The sequence below is a fragment of the Chlorocebus sabaeus genome, chromosome 10 (assembly GCF_047675955.1).
Source record: "Chlorocebus sabaeus isolate Y175 chromosome 10, mChlSab1.0.hap1, whole genome shotgun sequence".
Taxonomy (NCBI): domain Eukaryota; kingdom Metazoa; phylum Chordata; class Mammalia; order Primates; family Cercopithecidae; genus Chlorocebus; species Chlorocebus sabaeus.
The window spans coordinates 75,115,948-75,141,271 of NC_132913.1; the positions used below are offsets into that span (position 1 = coordinate 75,115,948).

Below are 25,324 nucleotides of genomic sequence, written 5' to 3' on the forward strand. Positions count from 1 at the left end.
GCAACTGCAGAAATTCCACCCATAATCCTATTTCATTTTCTATATTTTTCAGCTTTCTGAAAGTTGATCCATAAGTATAGTTACTTAAGTCATAACATCAGAAATAGACTTGGAATGAAAAAGAAATATGTCAATATGGTGTCTAAATTTTTTCTTAAATACGAAAAAATAAAAGTCAAATTATTGAAATGGTAAGTAACATATAACATTTTTATAGTTTGTATAATGTAGGACTTTAAAAGTCATTTATTAAAAGAAATCAAATTACATGTTTATTGTTCTTCAAGCCTCTTCAAGGCCATTCTTTCAAACTAACTTTAGATACTCATTTATTCCACACTTGATTCATTACTGAATTTTATTCCAGCTCTTTGCCCTTGTGTTTGAGATCGTCATCTCAGATGGTCAGCTTTTTTTCCTCATGAAACATTTTTCTTTATGTTGTAATGACTTCATATTTTCTATTGTAAATTCTTTGGAAGTTAGCCCTAGTAAATAAAATTAAATATGATTTTCTAAAATATTTTTATAATTTGTACTCAGTTACACTTAATGGTAAGCAGTATTTACTGAACACAAAATTCTAATGAAAATTGTCAGTTATCTGTTCTCTGAAATTCTCTCTGGTAAAATTCTAATCTATCAAGTTTTAATAAATTGATATCTCTCATTTACTACCACATTGCTGAAGATTGAGTCGTTGATTTTTTCCCCACAAATATAAAAACTAAAACGAACTTTATTTATTTATTTATTTCTATTTATTTATTTGTTTATTTTTGAGATGGAGTCTCACTCTGTCACCCAGGCTGGAGTGCAATGGCATGCGGTCTTGGCCACTGCAACCTCTGCTTCCCGGGTTCAAGCAATTCTCCTGCCTCAGCCTTCCGAGTAGCTGGGACTACAGGCTCGTGCCACCACATCTAGCTAAATTTGTATTTTTAGCAGAAATGGGATTTCACTATGTTGGCCAGGCTGGTCTCCAACTCCTGACCTCTGCCTCCTGATCTGCCCACCTCAGCCTCCCAAAGTAATGGGATTACAGGCGTGAGCCACTGCACCCAGCCAAAAGAACATTTTTTTAAAATCACCTTTCTAGATGCAGCAGACGATAGACATATGACTATTTTAAAACAAATATTTAATAATTAAGTAAATTTAGATAATTCTTAGTATTTTAGCTAAAATTTTTCTACCACTTTATATTACTTGATTTGTTCATAATTTAAAAGGTTGAAATTACAAGAACGTGGCTTTAGAATGTCCAAGACATGAACTCAGTATTTACATACTACGTGTGTGATGCTGGGAAATCCTTTAGCATGATGGATCCTTTTGTCACTAAAAAATAGGATAGGCCAGCACGGTGACTCACACCTGTAATCCCAGCACTTTGGGATGCAGAGGAGGGAGAATTACGAGGTCAAGAGAGTGAGACCATCCTGAACAATATGGTGAAACCCATCTGTACTAAAAATACAAAATCAGCTGGGAGTGGGGGCATGCACCTGTGGTCCCATCTACCCGGGAGGCTGAGGCAGGGGAATCGCTTGAACCCAGGAGGCAGAGGTTGCAGCGAGCTGAGACTGCACCGCTGCACTCCAGCCTGGCAATAGACCGAGACTCCATCTCAAAAAAAAAAAAAAAAAAAAAAGGAAAAGAAAGAAAAAAAAAAAGGATAATGACATCTACTTTCTAGAGTTGTGTTAATTATGTCTTTATGATAACATAATGTGTATGAAGCACACTACCAATATATGATTTTATATGTAGGTTATTTATTATTTTTTGAAACAAGGTCTCGCTCTCTTGCCCAGACTGGAGTTCAGTGACACGATCTCGGGTCACTGCAACCTCTGACTACCAGATTCAAGGGATTCTCCCACTTCAGCATCCTCAGTAATTGGGACTACAGGCTAGCGCCACCATGCCCAGCAAATTTCTGTATTTTTTGGTAGAGAGGTGGTTTCACCACGTTGGCCAGGCTGATCTCTAACTCCTGATCTCATGTCATTCACCCACCTTGGCCTCCCAAAATGCTGGGATTACAGGAGTGAGCCCTCTCGCCTGGCCATTTAGATTATTGTCAATGAGTGCCCATAATACGCTGTTTCCTTATACAAGCATTTGTCTTCCTTCTAATATTTACTTATGTAACAAAATTTACCTGTAATTTTAATTAAAATGGTTCTACATCTTGTTTCAGCTCTAACTTTCAAACACTATAAGGTAACACTAGCTTAAAATAAGTCATATTTAAAAATTCATAACCTTAACTGTATTTTTAAAGCTTAGCATTTTCAATTGCTTTCCACTTTTTAAATCTTTTTTAAGATTCTCTGGGTTATATGTGCTTTCTAAAACAGTGCACACATAGCTGTCAGAACTAAACTATGCAAAGGAAAGGTCAGACTTCAACAGATAATTCCTGTTGCCGTGGAAACAAAGTCGGTTTAGGGAAAAGCTGCAAGTTCTAAATAATCACAGATTCAAAAACTTCATGGTCTTCCTTTGACAGGTGTAGTAATGTAAGTCTTACCTTAAAAAGGGCCAATTCATAGGTCAGTCCTATCTAAGAATTTTGAATATTGGTACTAATTTATCTGTCTTTAAGAGGCACCTACACATCCTATTTGGGGTCACATTCTTCCAGATAAAAAGCCGCAAATAAAATGAATCAGATATTGTCACTGAGACAAATTACTTGCTTATTACACATTCTTTTTCATCAATTATCATAAACTTCAGTAAACTTCATTGCTTCTGCTTCATGGAAGAGTGAGCAAGATACTGAATGGCTTTAGCCTTATACCTTTTGGATATTTCTTTGTTTTGTTGGGAGAATTTATGTTATATATGCTAGTCCTTTATGCATTTGAAACAACGGCATAGGAAAATAGGATTTACATTGATGCCATGTAGAGCCAAGAGGGGCCGCTTGAAAGAGATCAATAATGAATTAGAAAATATTTGGGGTTATACTTTTTTTTGGAGATTCATGCACTTCATAAAAAAAAAAGTGATTATTAGCAACCAAGGTTGAATTGTATTGGGACCACTTTCCACATGAACTGCATAAGATCTGGAATCAATTATTTATGTCTCAATTTGCCTATTTACATAGTGTATTTTTTAATTAGGCCTACACTGATAATAAACATCTTGGAAAAAGTTGTGGGTAGAAATTCTACTTACTTGATTACTACTTTTTCTCTCTCACTTTTTGAATTTTTTCCCTTATTTCTCATCTTATTTTCTTTCTTTCCTCCTTAAATTTGTCAAACTATTTTAATAATTCCACATCAATAAATATAATTAATGGGTGAAGTTCATGAGAATATCATTTAAAAATTCAGAAATTTTCAAGTACATATAATTTTGCTTTAATGGCATCACAAGTAATTTTATTTGATCTTTTTTCCCCAAACACCCATGAAAATACTTTTGAATGAAACTTAAAGCAAAGAACTTCAAAAATAAAAAAAATTGTATCAATCATTTCTAAAAGTCTAGGAGGAACGTGTACTAAAAATAGTTGAGTTTGAAGCACGAATGAGAATCATAATTAGTTGTTTTACTACTGGAAAGTGTTTAGAACAAACTACAATGTAGGTGACAATGTAGGTGATTGACGGTCCCATAAGAGATGTAACCTGTTATAACAATTACTCCTCTCTGATAACTGCACATTGTCAACCCTCCAGCAGAACAGATACTAAAGTTGAAATTCACAAAACCAAGGCATGGGTTAAGATTTATAATAGTATAGCAGTATTCTAAATGATGAGCACTTTAACTAAGGGAGAAAATGTGGATTAAAAAATGTATGAGAGATGTTAGGGTAGAATTCTGTGCCTTAATTCTCTTACTTACATGACCAAACACCAATTTATTCTTTTAGATGAACCTCAAAATGAACACTTACCGAATCTGAAAAAAAAGTCTACTCTTTTTCATGCTTCCAGACACTATTCAAATTGCCAATATCCGTATTTTATCAGAAGGTAGAGTTCTCAGAATGTAGAATACAGACTTTAAGCCTACCAAATTCAACTATATAGCCCTAATGTTTGCTGTTGTACCTGTCAAAAAGTCATCATTCAATACATATTTGCCAAATTCAACTGTACCTCTGTTACCTTCTCAATTGTTTTTTGTTTTCCTTTTTTTTTATCAGCTTCAATATTTTTTCCTTTTATATCTAGTATTTGGAGTATGCAAACAAAATCTATAAAGATGAAAGGAATTGAGGTTAGTCACGGTCTGACTTTACAATGGTCTTTCAAATAGATAGGATTCAGTATTAGAGAAGTGCATACCTCTTCTTTATACTTATGAAGAGTCACAATAAAATAGGATAAAGCTGTAAATAATAGCTTCAGACATTGAGGATGTGTCTTTGAAAAAGACTATTGAGCCATATTTTGAGGGGTTTTCTTTAAAAATAAGTTAATTCTCATCTATGGGCACTATAGATAATCTTTATTCATTGTTATATACTATTTTAAAAGTATGCAATAACTAAGATATTAGGTTCAGCAGTAAAGTTTGTAAACTAGTCTATAATAATGAATCTGTCTTGGCATCTATAATAAGTATTGGAGACATATTCAGTCTTAATGAAACATAAAATTTAGATTTACTAGTCAATTACAGAATCCATAGAAATTATTTATTTTAATATTATAAGCAAAAGCATCTGTGTTTCTTTTGCTATTTTAAGCATAAAATACAAAATCAAACAAATTTGATTTTTATAAAATGATTATGTTATGTCAATAGTATTCCAACTTGTTCTAGAAATTCCAAGTTAGTAAGATATACGGACACAATCCATCATATTCCTATACCTATAAATTGGGCTACCTCTTTGTTATTTCATTTACAGAGAGAGCATATAATCAATTTAGGACCATCCATCAAACATTTTATCATTGCACTGTAGTTCAAGGTGATCATACACAGGAGCAACAATTTCTGTGATTCTCTGCCAGGATATCACACACACAATATAAATGGAGAGACCCAAACAGGAGACTTTTTCAGTAACTCCTTAGTAGATATAGAGAACCTCATACCAGCATCCTAAAGTGAAATTGTTCATTACTAGGGGATAGGATGAAAGAAAGAAAAAGATAAACTGGGAAATATTCACACAAGAAGAAAATAGTATTTGGAACATTAAAAAAATTACCCAATTTTCTATTTTTATTTTTTTAGGAAGAAATACATTGGTAAAAAAAACCTAACAACTAAATATATATGCATATTTATAAAATACATATTTTTATATATAATTTTATTTATATATTTATATATAAATAAAATATATTTATAAATATATATATATTTATAAACATATATATGTGTGTGTTTGTGTGTGCGTGTGTATGCACCAAGCCAAAATATCTCTTCTACCCTTGTATATTATGTATGCAGAGCTCAATGTCCCATCTCCTCAACATCTAATCAGTTTGTTTTGTATTTATTAATTTATTATGTAGGGAGAAACAAATATAACTCTCCAGAGAGAGAGAGTGTGCAAAAATTAGGTTGGTGCAAAACTAATGTGTTTTTTGCTATTAAAAATAAGGGCCATTAAAAGCTATATATATATATGGAGAGAGAGAGAGAGAGTTATATTTGACAAAAGTAACCTCTTTTATAGATAAAGTAACAAACTACTCACATGATTCCACACCTTACTTTTTTATTAAAGATATCCTTTGGGACACGTTTTACATATCAGCTTCAATATATAAGGACCATGAAGTCATCACCCCAGTCCATCTACATAAAAATACACCTAGACTCAGACCTTACTATTACACCTGGAAAGGGATAATAGATATAAATATAAAATGAAATACTGTAAAACTTCTACAAGAAAACATAGAAGAAGATCTATGTGGTAGATCTTTTGGTATTGAGTGTTTAGATAGAACACCAGGGCATGATCCTTGCAAGAAAAACGTTGACAACTTGGACTTTACTAAAATTAAAAACCTCCGTTCTCTGAAAGACATTGTAGAGGGAACAAAAAGACATGCCATAGACTTCAAGAAAATATATTTAAGCACATATCTCATGACATATACCCCCATTATATAAAAATCTCTTAAAATCAACAATAAGAAAAAAAGACACAAATGCGCAAATGATGTGAACAGACACCTCACCAAACAAGATATACGAATGGCAGATAAGTATATGAAAAGATACTCACTACCACTGACACTAAAGAATTGCAAATTAAAACAAGGTGATACTGCTATAAACCATTAGAATGATGAATTTATAAAACCTGATAAGACCAATTGCTGGAGGATGCAAAGCATTAGGAGCTCTCCTTCACTACAAGTGCAAACAGAAATGGGTGCAACTACTTTAAAGCGTTTTCTTACAAAGCTAAACATAGTCTTACCACGCAATTCAACACTCACTGTCTTAGTATTTACCCAATATATTTAAAAACTTATGTCCATACAACACCTGAAAACAAACGTTTATAACAGCTTTATTGATCATCACTGACTTTGGAATCAACCAAATATTCTTCAATGAAAGAAAAGCTAAATTTTGGTACATCCGAACATTGGCATATTATTTATTAATGAAAATAAGTAAGCTATGAAGGCACAAGAAAACAGGAAGATAATCTAAATGCATATTGTTATGTGAAAGAAGTCATTCTGAACAGGCTACATGCTGCAGGTTTCCAATAATATAACATAATGAGATTGTCAAAATCAGAGAGATGATAAAAAGATGAGACGTTGCCAGGGCATCAGAGGACTACAAGAGGATTGAAGATTGACGTATAGAAGATTGTTTAGGAAAGTGGAACTATTCTGCATGATATAATGGTGGACTCATGACACTAGGCATATGTCAAAGCACATAGAACTATATGACAGGAAGAATTAATTTAATATATGTAAATTTAAAGAAATTATTTCATATGTCTGGTATTCCAGGATGGAATTCAGAATGTGATAAAATAATTTAACTGTGTAATAAATGTATGAAAGTACCTCACTGAAGGGAATGAGGAAAAGGCATAGGACTAAGTCACTTTGAATTAAGTAGGTAGGAAAACTAAAGGTAAAAGAAACTACATAATTACTGTACTCTGTGGGCTAAGCACTCTGATACTGCTCTACATGTAAACTGGAATTGAACAATTAAGCAAATGGATAAAAGATGGAATAAGCCAAGTCTCTAGTGAAGGAAGAAGTTACAGATAAGCAAGGGAGGAGGCTAGAATAATAAATGTGGTAATAGATTACAGTTGAAGATGCCATATCAATTCACAATTATCTTAATATAGACACAGGTGGTTTCATAAAAATATTTATAGGTATCTGTATGGACACAGGTTAGCATACACACATATATTCTCCTGATCTGTCAACTGAGAGGTCCTAGAAGCCATGGCACAGCAATAGAAATGAGTACAACGAGCACATCTAGTTCTGAAATCTTGGTTTCTAATGCTATTTTCTGATCAAAGAAACCAAGGGAATATAGGTGAATCTTGAAATATCTTTATTGCCAGATAGTAACAGTGTTTAAAAACAAGGAGATAAAAGAAATAACCCACAACGAATGGTGGCGTTCATATCAAAGAGATATAGGATCTAACAGAAAGATCTCTCAACAATATGGAAGGCTAAGACAATTTGAGCAGGGTATTAAAAAATTAGTCCTGGGTCAGGCGTGGGGACTCACACCTGTAATCACAGCACTTTGGGAGTCCGAGGCAGGCAGATCACGAGGTCAAGAGATCGAGACCATGCTGGCCAACATGGTGAAACCCCATCTCTACTAAAAGTACAAAAATTGGCTGGGTGCGGGTGCGGTGTTAAATGCCTGTAGTCCCAGCTACTTGGGAGACTGAAGCAGGGGAATCACTTAAACCCAGGAGGCAGACGTTGCAGTGAGCAGAGATCACGCCACTGCACTCCAGCCTGGTGACAGGGAGAGACTACATCTCAAAAAAAAAAAAAAAAAAGGGCTGAATTACAATCTGCAGCATAAAGTAAGTACTGCATAAATACATAAAATGGGAAGAATACAAAAATCTGTGTGCAGAAGAAATCCAAATAATTTATATAAATTCTTATTTCTCAATGACATGGAGCATAACTCCCCACTCTTTAATTGTGGCAGCTCATTATGAATTCTTTCCAAAGAGTACAGTGTGGAAAGGGAGAAAAGGGTAACTTTACAGTAAGATTAAGCTGGAAACCACAACCTTAGTCATGTGACTAAGGTCAATATTATTAAGTCAGGTTGGCAGTATGTGCCTTTGATATGATAAAATGAAAATGGCACTTTTGCTCTGTGGTCTTTCAACTCACAATGCACAACCTCAATCTAATTATGAAAAGTAGCATCATTAAAATCACATTTTAGGGATAATTTACAAAATACCTGACCAGTACACCTCAAAACCATGTAAGACATCAAAAGTGAGGAAATTCTAAAAAACCTCTCACAGCCAAGAGGAGCCTAAGGAGGCATGGACACTAAATGTAATATCATGTTCTAGAATGGCTCCTGGAACATTAGGTAACTAAAGGGACATTAGGTAAAACTAAGAAAGTCTGAATGAAGTGTGGAATTCATTAGCTAACAATGTATTAAAATTGGTGCGCTCATTGTAACAAACATACCATGCTAACATTAGACATTAATAATAAAGAAAACTGTGTGGGGTAAGTAAGAAATCTCTGTACTACCTTGGCAAGAAGGGACAGCTGGTGTGGGGAATGAGAGCCTGAGCTGGGTCAGGAAGGCTTCCCTCTTGGTGTAGCGTGGCCTGGTGTTGGGTGCTACACACAGTGAGGTGACAGAAAAGGGAGGGATGATTATTTTTAAAAAGTAAATAAGGTGATGAGAGGTAGTTTCTCCATGTCAAAAAGGAAGTTACACATATGGAAAGGAACAAAACTCAAATGAACCTTGAAGAGCCTCTCTGTCCTTCAATCTGTCTATGCAGCTCTCTGTATATGTGCTTGCGTGTGTAAACATACATGTATTCCCTAGCTCTGCCTACTGTGAGGACCTCGGAGTATGCACACACCTGGCACTAGGTATTGGATCTTTGGGGAAGTGGTTGATTCTAGGTCTGGGGCAGGGATATTATAATAAAAGGCTAGAATGCATTGTTGTGTCAGAAATAAAGGAGGCTCTCAAAGAAAGTTGGAAACACGAGAAAAAGACACAGAAGTCAGCTTGAACAGGGTCCCACTAGGAAATTACGACAATTTGAGCATCAAAATATGTAATAACAGTAATGAATTATAACCAATTGGATAAAATAGGAATCCACGAGACCATGCTAATATAAAAATTTTCATGAACGTATCGAAAGTTGCATAAGAAACAGTGTAAGTAAATAGTTTGAAAGTACCTCCCAACAAAATATTTATTAATTTAAAAGGGAAAATAAGAAAAAACTGTTAGACACCAACTTGTTCAAGTGATCAAGCTAAATATAATCAGAAATGAAACAAATTGGCTGCTCTGCCTATGGAGTAGCCATTCTTTATTCCTTTACTTTCATAATAAACTTGCTTTCACTTTAAAAAAAACTAATGAAACAAATAAAAATTGTTCTTTATCTGATAGATGCAATGAGAACATAACATCTCTTCTGTGTTATTTCTGCCAAGGTATATAACCTGAATCTAACAATAAGGAAACATAAGGTAAGCTTTCCAAACTAAAGAAGGCTGAATACCTGACAACTAAAACAACCTGAATGCTAATATGTAATTTTTAACTGGATTATTTTGGTATAAAAGACATTTGCAAACAATTGGCAAAAATTTAATAGCCTCTGAGGATTAGAAGTCAGTAATTGAAAAATGCTACATTTCTGATTGGGGTGGGTGTTTTATGATCACATTGAAAGATATCCTTCTTATAGAAATACACAGTAGAGAATTTGGGAGTGATGATCCATCAGAGTGACCACTTAATTCTCAAAAAAATTATTTGTACTGTACACTCAAAGACATGGTTCAATCTCACAAACACAACATTGTTTTAAGAACCACAAAAGAGCCCACAAAGCCAAAGCAAGACTAAGCAAAAAGGACAAATCTGGAGGCATCATATTACCTGATTTCAAACTATACTGTAAATCCATAGTCACCAAAACAGCATGGCACCGGTATAAAAATAGGCACATAACAGAATAGAGAACCCAGAAATAAATCCAAATACTTACAGCAAACTGATCATTGACAAAGCAAACAAAAACATAAGTTGGGGAAAGGCACTCTATTCGTCAAATGGTGCTGGATAATTGGCAAGCCACATGTAGGAGAATGAAACTGGATCCTCATCTCTCACCTTATACAAAAATCAACTCAAGATGGATCAAGGACTTAAATCTAAGACCCGAAACTATAAAAATTCTAGAAGATAAAATCAGGAAAACCCTTCTAGACGTTGTCTTAGGTAGGATTTCATGACCAAGAACCCAAAAGCAAATGCAATAAAAACAAAGATTAATAGGTGGGACTTAATTAAACTGAAGAGCTTTCGCATGGCAAAAGGAGCAATCAGCAGAGTAAACAGACAACCCAATGAATGAGAGAAAATCTTCACAATTTATACATCTGACAAAGGACTAATATCCAAAATATACAATGAACTCAAACAAATTAGCAAGAAGAAAATGAACAATCCCATCCAAAAGTGGGCTAAGGACATGAATAGACAATTCTCAAAAGAAGATATACAAATGACCAACAAACGTATGAAGAAATGTTCAACATCACTAATTACCAGGGAAATGCAAATCAAAACCATCGTGTGATACCATCTTACTCCTGTAAGAATGGCCATAAACAAAAAGTCAAAAAAAAATTAGATGTTGGCATGGATGCACTGAACAGAGAACACTTCTACACTGCTGGTGGGAATATAAACTAATACAATCACTATGGAAAACGGTGTGGAGATTCCTTAAATAACTAAAAGTAGAACTCCCATTTGATCCAGCAACCCCACTACTGGGTATTTATCCAAAGGAAAAGAAGTCATTATGCGAAAAAGAATCTTGCACACGCATGTTTAGAGAAGCACAATTTGTAATTGCAAAAACATGGAACTAACCCAAATGTCCATCAATCAATGAGTGGATAAAGAAACTATGGTTTATATACGTGTGATAGAATACTACTCAGCCATAAAAAGGAATGATTTAATGACATTTGCAGCCACCTGGATGAGGCTGCAGACTATTATTACAAATGATGAAGTAACTCGAGAATGGAAAACCAAGCATTGTATGATTTCACTTATAAGTGGGAGCTAAGCTATGAGGATGCAAAGGCATAAGAATGACACAATGGAATTTGGGGACCTAGAGGGAAAGCGTGAGAAAGGGGTGAGGGATAAAAGACTACAAATTGTGTGCAGTGTATACTGCTCAGGTGATGGGTGCACCAAAATCTCACAAATCACCACTAAAGAACTTATTCATGTAGTCAAACACCACCTGTTCCCCAGTAAGGATATGGGAGGAATTATGGAAATAAATTTTTAATGAATAAAAAATAAATAAGAAGCAGCAAGGATATGAGTAAGAAGCAAATAAAAACAATACATTTAGTAGAATTTCATTTTCTAAACTTTAAAAACAGGTAAAACTAAGCCACATTTTCTAGAAAACATACATGATGAAAAAATAAAAAACAAAAACAAAAACAAAAAACAAAGAGGGTGCCATAGAAGTCAAAATAAGTGTTACACTTAGAAGAAATAGAAGGGATCACAAAATTTTTTTGAATTGGATTATTGTTACCTGGGTATATACTTTAAGTTATTTAGTGATTTGTACTTATTATATTTATGTATATTTTAAATGAGAATACTATAAGAAATCATGATACAATTAGTTTATACTCTTGAAGTCTAACCTCAGAGTGGGAACTGCCTTACTAACTGCCATATTTTATCTAATCTATGACACTATCATTTTTCTGTGTCACCAGTATTTTATACCAGAAGAAGAGAAAAAATACCTACCAGTTATACTTATAAGACACATCCTAACATCAAGGATATTAACATGTGAAAAAATGTAGGTCTTTCTCTTAACCACAGCCATATAATATTGTCTCAATAGAGTGTATTTTACCTCAGCTTCTTATTCAAAATGGGTTGAAGGCTTTTGCAAAATTAACTCAAATACTGTGAACTAAAGATCCTTACTCTAACAAATATATTCCAATTTACATTTTTATTTGCCACCCCAATTCATTTAACAAAGTAAAATGCTCAGATCATTTTTAAATAGAAAGTAAATACAACACTCCTCCTAAGACAGACCTTGAGGAAAAGTCTTTCTGATTACACTTAGTTACACATTCTAATAAAACAAGTCCTTCTTATATATAAAATGTCAAAGTATATATAAATACATTATTTATATATAATTATTATATAAATTATATATAGTATGTATGGCAATTATATATATTATACTTATAATGTATAAATATATAATGTATATAATTATATACATTAATTTACATTAAAAAGTCAAATTATTTCATGTCACTTTTCTACATTTAAAATCTATTTCCCCTGCTTCCTTCTATCTTTCCCTCACTGAAGTTGTTTTCTCAAATATGCAAATACTGCATCCCCTTGGGACAGTTTAAAATCAAAATTAATTATACTAATTATCTTATTTGGGTTGACCTAATTAAATTCAATTAGTTGGTCTTGTTAATTCTAAACATTATCCCTTGGGAATTTTACCTTTTGGGTTAAAGTTGTAGAAAATTTAAGTACCCACTTACCCTAACATACTTAGAAAGCATAGCACATGTAGGTATTCCAATGTTGTGTGTATAGTCATCTAGCAATTGATGATACCTCTAGCCATTGATTTTGTTAAAATGTAGATTTCTGGTGGAAATTTACTGAGGTAAATGTTAAGGTTTTAATTAGTAATTATATTCTTCCATTTAAAACAAAGTCACAAAAATATAAAATCATGATATTAAATGTGACTAATTAATAAACTGTTTTATATCGTTATTAATTTTTAATTATCTCTGGAATGTTGTTTTGTGTACTACTGACTCATTCTTAACTCTTGTGATACTTCCATTCCCTAATACCCTTCCTCTTTTTACTCTCACTGTTCCATTTTATGGAGCATCATTGCCTCAGTCTTACAAAATTAATTTGTATTCCAAACGTTCTTCTCTGGTTTCACTTTTCTTCTCTCATTAATGCTCTCCCAGGTGGACTTCACTCACTGTATAAATGACTTTAATTTCTATGTATGGCCTGGAAAGTGCTTAAATCTTCCTTTTTCAGTCTTCAACTTCACCTTGCAATTCATAAATATATCCAAAAATCTGCTCAACATATCAACGTTGGTTATCCACAGTCATCAAAAACAAAACAAAACAACAACAACAAAAACATTCAAACACTGTACTCATCATCTGTACCTATTCTCACTTTTCAGGTCCTAATTATTTCTCACCTGCACTATTTCAGTAAACTTCTTGTGTCTCTTGTTAACCTCCTATCCTCCATCACCTCCAAGTTCATTATGTCATCTAATAGCTTCAAGTAATGATCTGGTCTGCTTAATTTGAAAGAGTAAACTTGTTTGTGTCACTTTTGCCCCTTTGCTTAAGGTCAAAAAAATTGATCTTTTTCACCTACGAATAAAGTCTAAGTGACTCAGCAAGAATCTGTAAGTGCAGTTTCCCATTTAGTGGCCATCTCCTATCAGGGCTTCATTTTGAAATGTATACTTCAAATGATAGCAAGGCTTTTGTATTTCCTGGCACAGAAATTTAAGTTTTGAACATCTATGAACATCTATGAGTGTGTTGTTTATTGCTGTCTATGCCTGATGTGCTATTCTTAACTTTTTAAAGGTTTTTATATGCAGTTAATATATTGTTATTTGCTAACGATAAGAGAAAAAGTGATTTAAACAATACAGGTATGTAGAGAGTTAAAACAAAATCATCCTAAGCCTGTCTTCTACCCTACTGCTCCAGTCAGTAATCATTAGTTTTCAAAAAAGTGATACATATCTTCCAGACTTTATGTAACTACCTATCCATCTACCTGTCTATCTTAAAAATTTTGATTTTCGCTCACTCTATGTCAGACATAGATATATCCTGATGTGTGTGTATATATATGCATCCATGTACATACATACACATAAAAGATCAATATGTATATATGTATATATACACATACATGTTTATATGTGAACTTTTTTCTTTTTATAGTTATAGGGTAAGGCATACAGTATAATTTGATCATTCTGCTGTTGGCAGGTATTTGGTGGTTTTTCTTTTGGTTTATTATTGTTATTATTATTTTCTTTTGGTTTATTATTATTATTATTTTCTTTGGTTTATTATTATTTTTAGTGCAATGAATGGTCTTGTATTTCCACTAGCCAAACTGGATTTTTTATTCTAGTTTTTAAAAAAGAATCCAGTCTGATAAATATGCCTCTCATAAATATCTACTGATTACATGATATATGTAGAGAGAGACAGCATTGTCTATTAAAAACTCTTTAAATATTATTTTGCAAATGACTGTATCTCATATTAGGAATAAACTATGACAGTAATTACTTAAGAGATTTGGTAAACAATTGCATGCATTATTTTGCTACATGTATATTTTTAATTATTTTTAAAAGTTTCTGGCTAGGCATGGTGGCTCATACGTGTAATTCCAGCACTTTGGGAGGCTGAGGCAGGTGAATTGCTTGAGCTCAGGAGTTTGTGACCAGCCCAGGCAACATGGGAAGACCCAGTCTCTCATTAAAAAAAAAGTTTCGAGTTTAGTCTAATTTTGTAAAATAATTTGAATTAAAGAGGAAGTGTGATCATTGTTTAATGCTATTTTGGCCAGATTATTTATCAGAATACATAATAAATAAATATTATGAGAGCTCTATTATAAATGAAATATATTTGAGAACCATTAGATGTTGAATGCAATAAGAAGAAAAAGAAAACTACATTTTTGTGTGAATGGAAAGAAATCCTCTTCCTTACTGGTTTTATTAGTTCTATTGGTCTATGTTAAAATGTTACAGGATTCTTTCAGTGCTGCTTCATCAGCCAGAAATCTCTGCAGCCAGTAGCACCTCTGCCTGGGCTTTGTTCAGCTCTGGACTCGCCACTGGGCTCACTCCATTCACTTGGCCTGGCAGGGTGCACTCAGCTTGTGCTACCACCCTGGATTTGACACCCACCATGGCTCTGTGTTCAGTCTGCAGCTGGGCCAGGCATGCTGTGATCTGCTTCAGCCTTGGGCGCAGGTGTCTGGATGAGGGGAATATGGTGGTGCCCAAAAACTCAGAGATGCCAGCAACTGCAGAGACCCAGGGGGTGCTATGGCTCTCATCCAGTGAGTCCTGATATCTGACCCCCAAAGGACTGTTACAGTTATTTTTTCCCACTACCCACAGTGCAGCAAACGGGGGTGCATGTTACAGCTTACATTTAATCTTGCTGCCCACAGTGTGACAAATGAAGGAGTGGCATGTGACACCCAGAAGCTTTTTCTCCCCATTGTTGGTGAGTAGGAGGGAGGATTACAGTGTTACAGCCCCTTCATACTTGCCATTTGGTGGGCTCTGGGTTTTTGTCCCACAATAAAGAAGAATTAGGTTATGCAGACACTGGAAAATGAACAAGTTGAAGAAGAATTTTGCTGAGTTATAGAAAAGCTTTTGACAGTGAGAGGGAACCCAATGTGGGCAACCCACTGTGTGAGAGGGGGCCAAAAAGTGGGTAACCTAAAGTGTGTCTGAGGCCAGGGCTTTTATGGGCTCAGAATGGGGGAGTTTGTGTTGATTGGTCCATGGGTACGCCAGGAAAAAGCACCATTTGACTGGCTAAAAGGCACTGAAGAAGTTCTCACTGCAATTGTGGACTCTACCCAGAACCGGCAGCTACGTTTTCAGGCTTTAAATTGTCTTTGGTTTTAAAGTCAGGTTTCACCGGGGACCCACCCCTGTCTGCCTAGGAATTTGTCTGTCTCCTGCCACTATCAAATAATCGTAAGTTTTAGAATACATTTGTTATGTTCCATAACTACAACCCAGGCTTAACAAACTATATTTAAGCTAGATTCTTTATTTTCGCACCCATTAGTTTTGTCTTTTTTTACTTCTCAAGCAAATAGAGCTGTGAATTCAACTCATTACATGAAAGGTTTATTCACTTTGATTGACGCTCATTTTAAAAAATCAATAATTGTATATTCTTACTAATAATAATAACATATTTAAAACAAAAGTATACATTTTACCAGTTTTGTTTACAAAATAAAACATGAGAGTAAATATCTGAAAAAAATATCCAAAGAAGGTTGGGTGCGATGGCTCACAGCTGTAATTCCAGAACTTTGGGAAGCCAAGGCGGGCGGATCACTTGAGGTCAGGAGTTTGAGATCAGCCTGACCAACATGGTGAAACCTTGTTTCTACTAAAAACACAAAAATTAGCTGGGCATGGTGGTGTGCACCTGTAATCCTAGCTGCTCAGGAGGCTGAGGGAGGGAGAATCTCTTGAACCTAAGAGGCAGATGTTGCGGTGAGCCAAGATTGTACCACTGCACTCCAGCCTGGGCAACACAGCCAGACTCTGTCTCAAAAAAAAAAAAAAAAAAATACCCAAAGAACAAAAGAATTTAACATGAAAAATCACAAATTTTCAAATAAATCAAACCCTCCTAAGTTTACTAGAGATTTTGGTCAAAGGATACAAAATTTCAGTTAGCTGTGAGGAATAATTTCTAAGAGATCTATTATACAACATGATGACTACAGATAACAATGTATTGTATTCTTGAAACATGTTAAGAGAGTGGACATAAAGTGTTCTAACCATAAAAATACTCCTGTGAGGTAATGAATATGTTAATTACCTAAATATAATCATTCTGCAATTTATATATACTTCAAAACATCATGTTGTACATGGTGAAGACATACAGTTTTTTATGTCAATTTGAAAAATAAAAGAAAATGAAAGTGGAATATGTAGTTTTGCCTGGAGTGAAGACAGGGCTTGGGTCAATAGAAGGCATTTTGCCTAGACACAGAGAAAATCATTTGTTCTTAAAGACCATAAGCTCCACAAAAGAAAAATCTAAACTAAACTAAAAATGAATAAACTTAGACTACACAAAACAACTTTTTAGTCTCATAAGGATGTGAAGATGTTTCAACTTGTCCATATTAGCTCTTGATAACTGTGGAACTGATGGTTTGCATTTTGCTTTAGTGATATCTGAGAGCTGTTCCTTTGAAACTACTGAGGTAGCAATACTTCACCTATGGAAACAGAAGAGTATGAGAAGCATCCGCCAATAATCAAGATTAGGCTTTCTGGTTCATGCTACTGAAAAAGATCAAATAGATTTTGTTCATTTTAGACCTTAAATTTCACAGAATGTAAAGAAACACGCCACATAATTTCTACGTGGCTTTTTCAAGGATTTTTTCAGAAACAAAATATTGTATTAACAACTGAAATAAACACGTAAAAGTATTTTATGAATTATGTCAATAACAATCATAATATTTTCATAAAAATGGTAACAGACATGATGTGACTATGGAAACATACACGACTTATGATTCAATTATTTTTTGTTTTCTCTGAAATCCTGACTGGTAATCATTAACTTACTTCCCATTGCATATGTCTTTTCCATAAAAAAAATTCTTCTGCTAGCCCAGTGTAAGAGTTCCAAGTTTAAAATGCTTTATTGATATCATCTTATACAATATTTAGAAATATATTTTTAAAATCATCCTGATTTCTGCTTTCAGATAGATGGAGTACTTCACAGGATAACGATTCTGCTGAGAACCACATGAAAAGTCAAATTATTTACTGTATATACAGATAGAGATCCACAGAAATCACTACAAGAAGTAAAATTTTAGAGTCTTTCAGAGTTAATCTGAATCTCTTCTGCTCTTTCTGGGTAAACTCCTGTACCTTGCCTAGAGGCTTGAATTCTGGGATTGACCTAGGAAGAAAAGTGGTACAGAGGGCCCGAGATGACACAATGGAGCTTTACATAGTTACAGGGGGCTGGATGGGGAAAACAAACAAGTGAACAAATAAAACCTTCTGTGCTACCTACTACCGCCTAGAAGAGACATCTGTTAAAGATACGGTCAAAAAATGTTGAAAATGAGGGAATGAAAGATATACTGGTAAAATTGAGGCTAAGACAATAAATGTGTGGGTGGGTAGCTTTACTAATACTAAAAAAAACAATGTGCTTCGTGTAAAGAAGAATTGCTGTAAATTATTATTTATTTATTTATTTATTTATTTATTGAGACAGAGTCTCACTCTGTCACCTAGGCTGGAGTGAAGTGGCGCGATCTCGGCTCACTGCTCCTCTGCCTCCCGGGTTCAAGCAATTCTCCTGTCTCAGTCATTGGAATAGCTAGGATTACAGGCGCACACCACCACGGTGGGCTAATTTTTGTATTTTTAGTAGAGACGGGGTTTTACCATGTTGGTCAGGCTGGTCTCTGACTCCTGATCTCAGGTCATCTGCCAGCCTTGGCCTCCCAAAGAGCTAGGATTACAGGCGTGAGCCACCGCGCCCGGTGAAAAAATTTTATATCAATGATAAATGTGTTAATAGAAAAATACAATATGCCAATCTAAATCTGCTTGCATTAAATAAAGAAACTTCAAAATACTTAAAACAAAAATCGTCAGAATTAGAAAGGATAGGCAATTAATAATAAAAGTGGAAGGCATTAACAAACGTCTCTAAATACCTGTTACAATTAGTAGACAAGAACTAATCTTCTATCCTATAGATTAGAAGATCTAACAAACATAATTAACAAATTCCCTACGTAAAATACTGTCTCGAGCAACCTCAGAACTTACCTTAATTTCAAATGCTAACGGATAATTTACCAAAAGTGGCCAGATGTTGAGACATGCAGAAACCCCAAAAATCTTTAAAACATTGAAGTTATTTAGATTATGTTCTCTTACCAGAGTGGAATTAAGTTAAAAGTCAATAACAAAATAACAAAAATATATCCTATCTATCAAAAAGGTATGCAACATGCTTACTCATAGGCAAAAGAAAATATCACAACAAAAATTCAAAAAGTAAGGTTGGTTAAAAATATACTTAGATAAAAGAAGTAAGTTATAATGTTGAGTAGTCCACTAGGGCAACTACAGTTAACAAAAATTTACAGTATATTTTTTAAATAGCTATGAGGAAAGGTTTGGAATGTTTCCAACACAAAGAAATTATAAATGTTTGAGATGACATTACCCAGTTACCCTAATGTGATTTTTACACATTGTATGCTTGTATCAAAATATAACATGTACCCCATAAATATATACAACTGTTATGTATCAATTAAAAATCACTTTTATTTTAATGAAGACAAGATATATCAAACTTGTGTAATGCAGCTAACATATGGTTCAGAACAAGTTTGTAGCTTTAAATGTATAAATTAGAAAAAATATATATAATTTTCTAACTCAAGAAGCTAGAGAAAGAATAACAAATTAAAATGTATGGGATATAAAGGAAAAAAGCGAAGAATATAAATTATTTTCAAAATGCACAATGAAAACAATTTAAAAGTCAGGCTTTGGCTCTTTAAAAGAATAATAAAACAGATTAAACTTCTAGAACTGCTAATCAAGATATAAACTGATGCCAAAATCTGACAAGGATGTAACAAGAAGGATTAAATTAGAGTAATCCTCATGAATATAGACACAGAAACCCTAAGCAAGAGTAGAAAATTGAATCCAGTGATATATGACAACACAATTATTTAAGCAGTAATCTCAAGGAGTTAGAGAAATAACAGAAAATAAAATTTAAAAGAGTTGTAGAAGAATAGAAATACCATTCAAATGTAATTTTAATTCAGCAATTCAGGGAAGGATTTAATTTCTAAAATCAGCCAACATTATTCACAACATTAAGAGAAAAAAATATTCAAATGTCTCAATACATGTAATAAAAAGCATTTGGCAAAATTCTACAGATATTTACTAAAGGGAAAAAAAGAACAAAAACAAAACTAAACAAAAACTCTCAGAAAATTGGATGAATCTGAGCAATAACCTGACCAATAGTGTCTCCAAATTACCTCCAGCAATCATGTGTAATAGAAAAAAAAAACATCACTAGTTATTGAGACCTATTATAGTTCTATAGTAATTAAAACAGTGTGCTATTGATTCAACGATACAAAATAAAATAAGAGACTTGAGAGTCTAGAAGCTCACCCCCACAATATGGTCACATGATTTGTGACAAATTGCTACTATTCAGTGAGCAAATAATAGGATATATATGTAATTGTAACCCACTATTTATATTTGTATACATATTCATTTATAAAATATACATATATGTGTATTAATATGTTTTAGAACAGTTATACATTCTCCACAAAATTGAGTAGAAAGAACAGAGTTCCCATATACTTTCTGCCCCTTACACATGCACACCCTCTCCTACTGTCAACATCCCATGTCACGGTGGACACTTGTTACAATTGGTGAATCTTCATTGGCACATTGTTAAAGTTCACACTTGGTGTTGTACATTCCATGCGTTTAGACAAATTCATAATGATATATATGTACCATTATAGCATCCCACAGGGTAATTTCACCACCCTAAAATCCTCTGTGCTTGATCTATTCCTGCCTCGCTCTCCCCAACCCCTTGCAACCACTGATCTTTTTACTCTTCAAGGTTTTGCCTTTACCTGAATGTCATATAGTTGCAGTCATGCATTATATATCCTGAGGAAGATGTGAAACGGAAGCAACTTTGCTGGTAAAAATAAAAAATGCTGCAGCGACTTTGCTGGTAAAAATAAAAAATGCTGCAGCAACTTTTCAGGACAGTTTGGCAGTTCTTACAAAACTAAACTTATTCTTACTTTATGGTCCATCAGTTGTGCTCCTTGGTATTTATGGAAAATATTTGAAATATTATTTCCCCACAGAACCTTGCACAAGAATGTGTATAGCAGCTTCATTCATAATTGCCAAAACTTGGCAGCAACCAAGATGTCCTCCAGTAGGTGAATGAACAAACAGACTGTGGTACAACTAGACAATGAAATATTATTCAGCACTAATAGAAAGTGAGCTATCATGTCCTGAAAAGATTTGGAGAAATCTTAAATGCATATTAGTAAGTGAAAGAACCTAAATGGAAAAAAATTGTCTTTTTAACAAATGGTGTTGAGTAGGCAAAGAGTTTTTAAACACGACCAAAAAAGTGCTAAACATAAAAGAAAATATAGATAAATTGAACTCTATTAAAAATGTAAAACTTCTATTAATCGAAAGACATTAAAAGTGTGAAAGTCAATACATACAATGGGAGAGATATTGGCTACACACACATCTTAAAAGGAAGAGAAAGAGAGATCCAAATATGTATAGAACTCCAAATATATAAAAAACATCAAAATGAGAAGGACAAAAAATATAAAGAATAGGGAAAGGACAATATAATACAAACATACGCCCATCAGAATGGCTGAAATAAATATAAACCAATGACAATACCAGTCACCTCTTCCTTCAGTTGGGATAAGTCTAAGATATTCTACTCTATCTCCCTACTATATCTCTCAGAATTTCTCAACAGGATGGAAGAAACAGTAATTACTTGATAATGTGTCTGCTATGGTCTGGATGTTCGTATTCCCTCCAAAATTCACATGTTGAAACCTAATCCCCAATATGATAATATTTGAAGGTAGAACTTTTGGGAAGTGATTAGAACACAGGAGCAAAGCCCTCATCAATCAGATTAGTGCCCTTTATAAAAGGCACAGAGAGTTTCCTTGCTCCTTCCAACATGTGAGAACACAGTGAGAGGGTGCCATCTATGACCAGGAAGAGAGCCTTCACCAGACACTGAATCTATTATAAGACTTCACAGCCTCCAGAGATATGAGAAATAAATTTCTGTTATTTTTAAGTCACCCAGATTATGGTATTTTTTTTGGTTGACTATAAAGATATTTATTAAAGTTTATTTTGAATTTGGAAAAGAAGGAAACATTCTAGATGTTTTAGACTTAATATTAAATAAAATTGTGGTATATCCATTTTGCAGAACACCATGTAGCCACTGTGGAAATGAGACTTAATTAAATGGGCATGATGGCTGTTATTAGGGTGAGGAAAATCTTCCAAAGTTGACTTACGGTGATGGTCGTCACACTTAGTAAAGTTACTGAAATCATTTAATTGTATATACAAAGCGGGTGAATTTTATATTATATATATATATTTTTTACATTTGGAATGTTTCTAACCTTTAAGTTCAGGGGTACAAGTGCAGGTTTGTTACATAGGTAAACTTGTGTCATGGGGGTTTGTTGTACCAATTATTTCATCACCCAGGTATTAAGTCTACTACCCATTAGTTGTTTCTCCTGATCCTCTCCCTCCTCCCACCCTCTGCCTTCTGAAAGGCCCCAGTGTATATTGTTCCCATCTATGTGTTCATGTGTTCTCATCATTTAGCTTCCACTTATAAGTGAGAACATGCCGTTTCTGGTTTTCTGTTTCTGTATTAGTTTAAGGATAATAGCCTCCAGTTCCATACATGTCCCTGCAAAGGACATGATGTCATTCTTTGTCATGGCTGCATAGTATTCTGTGGTGTCTATGGACCACATTTTCTTTATCCAGTCTATCACTGATGGGCATTTGGGTTGATTCCATGTCTTTGTTATTGTGGATAGTGCTACAATGAACATATGTGTGCATGTGTCTTTACAATAGAGTGATTTATATTTCTTTGGGTATATATCCAGTAATGAGATTATTGGGTTGAATGGTGTTTCTGTCTTTAGGTCTTGGAGGAATCACCACACTGTCTTCCACAATGGCTGAACTAATTTACGCTCCCATACACCCTTCCAAGACTGAACCAGAAATAAATTGAATCCCTGAACAGACCAATAACAAGTTCTGAAATTGAGGCTGTAATTCACAGATGCCATCAAGCTGAATCCTCCCTTGACCATTTTGTATGCTCACCAACCAAAAAAAGTCCAGGACCAGATGAATTCGCAGCTGAATTCTACCAGATGTACAAAGAAGAGCTGATACCAGTCCTACTGAAAATATTCCAAAACTGAAAAAGAGAGACTTCTCCCTAACTTATTCTGTTACACCAGCATTATCCTTATAAGCAAAACCTGGCAGTTATATAACAAAAAAAGATAATTCAGGCCAATATCCTTAATGAACATCAATGCAAAAGTCCTCAGCAAAATACTGGCAAACTGAATCCAGCAGCACAAGAAAAAGCTTATCCATCATGATCAAGTAGGCATCATCCCCGGGATGCAAATATGCAAATCAATAAATGTGATTTGTCATGTAACAGAACCAAAGACAAAAAAACACATGATTGTCTCAATAGATGCAGAGAAGGCTTTCAATAAAAATCGAAATCCATGCTAAAATCCGTTAATAAACTGGGTATTGAAAGAACATACCTCAAAATAATAAGAGCCATCTGAGTCTGTTCTGACTCTCAGCAGCCGTCCCCTTCTGCACGGTCATGCCAAGCCAGCGCCTGGCCCTGGAACCTGGCCGCAGTCCCTCCGCTTCGCCCACCGCCTTCTGAACATGGAACCCCGCAAAGTGAACAAGCTTCGGGCCTTTGTGAAAATGTGTAAGCAGGATCCAAGCGTTCTGCACACCGAGGAAATGTGCTTCCTGAGGGAGTGGGTGGAGAGTATGGGGGGTAAAGTACCACCTGCTACTCAGAAAGCTAAATCAGAAGAAAATACCAAAGAAGAAAAACCTGATGGTAAGAAAGTGGAGGAAGACTTAAAGGCAGACAAACCATCAATTGAGTAAAGTGATCTAGAAATTGATAATGAAGGTGTGATTGAACCAGACACTGATGCCCCTCAAGAAATGGGAGATGAAAATGCAGAGATAACAGAGGATATGATGGATCAGGCAAATGATAAGAAAGTGGCTGCTATTGAAGCCCTAAATGATGGTGAACTGCAGAAAGCCATTGACTAATTCACAGATGCCATCAAGCTGAATCCTCCCTTGGCCATTTTGTATGCCAAGAGGGCCAGTGTCTTTGTCAAATTACAGAAGCCAAATGCTGCCATCCGAGACTGTGACAGAGCTGATTCAGCTCAGCCTTGCAAATAGCGAGGGAAAGCACACAGGCTTCTAGGCCACTGGGAGGAAGGAGCCCATCATCTTGCCCTTGGCTGTAAATTGGATTATGATGAAGATGCTAGTGCAATGCTGAAAGAAGTTCAACCTAGGGCAGAGAAAATTGCAGAACATTGGAGAAAGTATAAGCAAAAATGTGAAGAGCGAGAGATCAGAGAAAGAATAGAAAGAGTTAAGAAGGCACGAGAAGAGCATGAGAGAGCCCAGAGGAAGGAAGAAGTCAGACAACAGTCAGGAGCCCAGTATGGTTCTTTTCCAGGTGGCTTTCCTAGGGGAACGTCTAGTAATTTTCCTGGAAGAATGCCTGGAATGGGAGGGGGCATGCCTGGAACAGCCGGATTGCCTGGACTCAATCAAATTCTTAGTGATCCAGAGGTTCTTGCAGCCATGCAGGATCCAGAAGTTATGGTGGCTTTCCAGGATGTGGCTCAGAACGCAGCAAATATGTCAAAATACTAGAGCAACCCAAAGGTTATGAATCTTATCAGTAAATTGTCAGCCAAATTTGGAGGTCAAGCATAATGCCCTTCTGATAAATAAAGCCCTTGCTGAAGGAAAAGCAACCTAGATCACCTTATGGATGTCGCAATAATACAAACCAGTGTACCTCTGACCTTCTCATCAAGAGAGCCGAGGTGCTTTGAAGATAATCCCTACCCCTCTCCTTGAAATGCAGCTGAAGCATTTTACAGTGGTTTGCCATTAGGGTATTCATTCAGATAATGTTTTCCTACTAGGAATTACAAACTTTAAACACCTGTTAAACCTTAAAACTATTTAAAATAAATTTAAAGCATCTGTTAATTTTTATATTTTTCTTTACTAATCATTTTGGATTTTTTCTTTTAATTACTGGGCAGGGAAGACATGTATGTATGGAATATTATTGCTCTAATTTGAGTGAGATAAAAGTGTTTTAGTACAAGGCAAACATAACTCATTTGAGGATAAAGTTTGTGTTGGATATGTAGTTCCTGAAGTATCTTGATTTGTCTTTTTAAATGCTTTATCTTTTTCTTTAAA

The 25,324-nt window shown here is 34.7% G+C and overlaps 1 pseudogene; it reads left to right on the forward strand.

The window, feature by feature from the left end:
* Positions 1 to 23,728: 23,728 nt before the first annotated feature.
* Positions 23,729 to 24,961, forward strand: LOC103217494 (hsc70-interacting protein pseudogene; annotated as a pseudogene).
* The last annotated feature ends 363 nt before the right edge of the window (positions 24,962 to 25,324 follow it).